Source organism: Temnothorax longispinosus, chromosome 5, assembly GCF_030848805.1.
Source record: "Temnothorax longispinosus isolate EJ_2023e chromosome 5, Tlon_JGU_v1, whole genome shotgun sequence".
NCBI classification, from domain to species: Eukaryota; Metazoa; Arthropoda; class Insecta; order Hymenoptera; family Formicidae; genus Temnothorax; species Temnothorax longispinosus.
Window position 1 is genome coordinate 12,069,335 of NC_092362.1, and position 4,201 is coordinate 12,073,535.

The 4,201-nt window shown below is 30.0% G+C and overlaps 1 pseudogene; it reads left to right on the top strand.

Annotated features, from left to right (window-relative positions):
- The first annotated feature begins 1,605 nt into the window (after positions 1 to 1,605).
- On the top strand, positions 1,606 to 3,818 carry LOC139813358 (uncharacterized; annotated as a pseudogene).
- Positions 3,819 to 4,201: the final 383 nt, after the last annotated feature.

Below are 4,201 nucleotides of genomic sequence, written 5' to 3' on the forward strand. Positions count from 1 at the left end.
TAATCACTAGTCAGAAAGCAAAAATATTTAGTTATAATGTATCCGACTTTATATGTATATTTATATATTATGTGTATTATATGTATCCGAATAATTCAAAATATCAAAGTGAAAAGATATATACATATAGCATTGAATATAACTCACTCTATTCCTACAGTCCTTAAATCTTTCCACAGTCTCTCTCTCTCTCTCTCTCTCTCTCTCTCTTTCTCTCTCTCTCCCTCCCTCCCCCTCCCTCTTAAAGTTAATGTATATAAATTTCCGTGAAAAACAAGATTTTACTAAAAGTTACAATTGTATTGACAAGTAATTCATTTCAATTCTAAAAAAAAGATTAACTTAAGAGATACATTCCACTTATTCTCAAATATTACAAAGAAATATATTTTTATTCCCCTTCCTGCTTAACTTTCCTCGGAAATTATAATTTGATAATAATTTTACCTTCAAAGTATCAAAGCGTCTCTTGTTTCCGTGACCTTGTAGACTGAACTTTGATGCCAGAGTATTAGTTACAAGTTTCGCCAATATGCTTCTGACTGAATTTTCCACACTTTTTTTTGTCTACATTCTTGCTAAGATAGGAACACTGAAATCATATTTAAAAAAGTTGGTTTACAAAAATATAAAAACTAAAAGTAATGTATCACGTACCACTTCAAAAAATGTTGTTGCAAAAAATTTTGAAACTTAAAATACAATATCAATGATGTATGTTTTACACATAAAAAAAGTTCAAGAAATATCTTAATGGTTTATTTATATTTTATTTATATTTATATTTACAGCAAAAATGTCGATTCTCTATAAGGGATAATGTTAATTTTATCAACTTTAAACTTAAATAACTCTTAAATAATTTCAAAATTTTACAGAGTATTTTTAATTTAATTTAGAAACAATTTACAGCACTTTCTGAATATATTTGAAATACCTCCAATACATCCTTAAATACAATAACTTTTAAACCAGTAAGAGAATTGTGCTGAAATTTTACACAGATACTTAGACGTAATAATAGAACAATCTAGGAAATTTTTAGATTTTTGGTAATGCTTTAAGATGTCACCCATACATCCTTAAATAGTATATCATTCAACAATATTTCATTGATAATGTATAGAATATAAATATAAGTATACAGAAGGTCACACTAAGGAAACTTGATAGCAAGAAGTTTACACCACAAACAATATCCGAAAGCCTTGATCAAATAAATATCTATCAAATATACTTTTCAAGATGAATAAAATCTGTTCTAGCATAAAAGGATTATTTATTAACAATACAGGCTTTAGATTGAAGTACAGATGGTGATATAGTAGGACATCTATGTAAATATTTATTAATTATCTATAAAACAGCTATACTTTGCTTAAGGATACATTTATGTGAAATACTATATGAAAATAAATTGTACTCACTGCCGCAGTCAAGTTACTATTATTGGCTAGGAATTTCTCCAACCTATCTGTTTGCACAAGCTCGCGCACAAGCCTGAACTCTAGAATTAGATGAGGAAGGAACAAATAATAAAGAATCTGTTATTGAGAGAGAGATTGCATTTAATAATTTAAGTAATTTGAAATGACTCGAGTGGGCAGAACAGGGTTGGGTCATCCGAGCATTTTCTAGGGTTTTTTACATTTTACAGTATTTTACGGTAAGATACGTTAAAAACGTATAGTACGGTAAGATACGTTAAAAACGTATAAAATGTATAATACCCTATGAACAACTTAACCAAACATCTGTGTTTACCAGATTTGCGCCGTTTGCTCCGTTTGCAGTTAAAGGTTAAACTCAGGTTAAAGTGACTGGTAAGTTTTATTAAAGATTGTTTTAAAAATATATAATTGAAAAATAAAGAAATAATTATAGGATAGCCTTAATTTATCTAAAAAATATATTTATGTTACAGAATGCAGAATATAGCCTCCAAAAAATGAACTCCTCTACTAATAAAAATACTTGTGTAAATAATCGTTATTCATTATTAGAAAAATGATTTTTTGAGAATATTTATTGACAGTATGTTAAATAAAATATTATACTTAGATTATATTTAGATATAATCACATTTGTTAATACAGAGGCCAACAAAAAAAGAAAAGTTTTTTGCGCCATGGACTAAACATTGTATTCCCATGTATTTTCCCAAAAACAAGGTGTTTTGTAGAAGTAATGCGAACTTTAATAATTATTTCAGATAAACAAAGAAGAAATTGACCTTGCCTTAGGTGAATTTTTCTTTGGATGCAACATACCAATGAATGTTGTAGAATCTCCACGATTTAAAAGATTTCTACAGCTGCTAAACTCAAGTTATCTTCTACCGACAAGAAAATCCCTTTCTAAAATGATTCTGGATAAAGTACATCAGAATGTAATAAAGGAAAGGATCCAAACTCAAGGTTCTGAAGGAGTTCTCATATGCGATGGGTGGAAAAATTCAGCAGCCAACACAAAAAATGTTGTGTGTATAATTCACAATGTTAATGAAAGAAGCATATTTCTTAAATCCTGGGATTTTACTGAATTAAGGGAAACGTCTCAGCAGTTAAAAGATATGGTCAACGAAACTGTACAATTAGCAAACGAAAAATTTAAAATCTCTATATATGCTGTAGTTTCTGACAATGCGTCGCCAATGATTGCCATGGGACGGCAAGTAAATATTTGGCATTTCTACTTGCCATAGTCACAGTGCCAATTTATTAGCGAAATCTCTCGTGCCGATGGATTTCGCACAATCTGTTAGTAATTTATTACGAGAATTTAGAACGGCAAGCGCAGAAAGAAAATTAAAAAATCGCGGGGGATCTAGAATTATGTTGCCATGCCAAACAAGGTGGTGCAGTTATCGCGATGCTTTCAGATGTTGCTTAAAAAATTTACATTTAATGAGAACTCTAGTAGATGAACAAAAGGTTACAATTGCTACGCATAATTTACAATTGTTAAGCGAATCTTTGTTTGAGACTCAATTACTAGACTGCATTATACTCTTCGATCCTATATGTGAACTCATAAATCGGTGTCAACGATCTGACGCAAGCATAGCAGATGCCTGTGAGGAATGGCTAAAACTAAATATTCCAACGGATGACGATTTCATTATAAAAACGGTCCAAGCTCGTCTGAAAAAGGTTTTAACTCCAATTGTTCTTGCTGCAAACCTTATGCACCCACAGTATCAGGGTAAACAATTTTTTCATCAAGAGAATGAAAGAACAATGGCTCTAGATTTTATAACAGAACAGTTAGATATTGAAGATCAATCAGGATTGGATAATTATCTAAACAATGCAGGTATCTTTCAAACCTTGCAGAAGAAAGGGATAAAATCAGCACAGACATTCTGGGGTCTTGCAGCAACACTACATCCTCATCTGTCATCACTCGCGCGGAAACTGTTAAAAATACCTGCAGCATCGGCCCAAATTGAACGTTTATTTTCTAATTGGTCTTTCGTACATTCTAACTTACGAAATCGTTTGAGCGTTGAAAGATCTGAGAAATTAGTGAATGTATATTATTCTTTAAAAATGGATGAACTGAAGTCCGAGAAAAATTACACAATGTTTGATGAATAAAAATAATGTATTTTTTTTTCTTTTACAAAATACAAATTATTTTTAATTTAAACTGCTGTATTTTTATGTAATTTTTAATGTATTATTTTTATTTCATAATGCAAAGATTTGTAACAGAGGCTTGTAATAAACATCACTAAATTATAAGAACAAGAAATATTTATTTTAAATTTTCTTTGCATTATACTGAATCTAGTATTATTAATAACATGGTCTTAATCTACATTAACAAAAAGTCTTGTATTCATTAAACAAAATTAAAAGAAACGGTATTATTGCATTAATATTAAGTTAAACAAAAATCCATGCTCGATTGATATAATCAACTCTACAAATAAAAAAAAGACCCTAAGATTTTTGGGATTACAAATATAAACATACATTCCGGAATATCGAATCTCATTAAAAAAAAATTATCCATTACACTCGACTGGGTAGCGATCATGTAACTTTTTCCCTAGAGCGGAAACGTGAAAAGTGAAAAATTTCATGTAACTATTTCTTTCTATTGGTATTGAATAGAAAGAGATAAACTTTTCACTTTTCACGTTCCGTCCTAGGGGAAAAGATACATGATCGATCCCCTGATATGTAACACAATC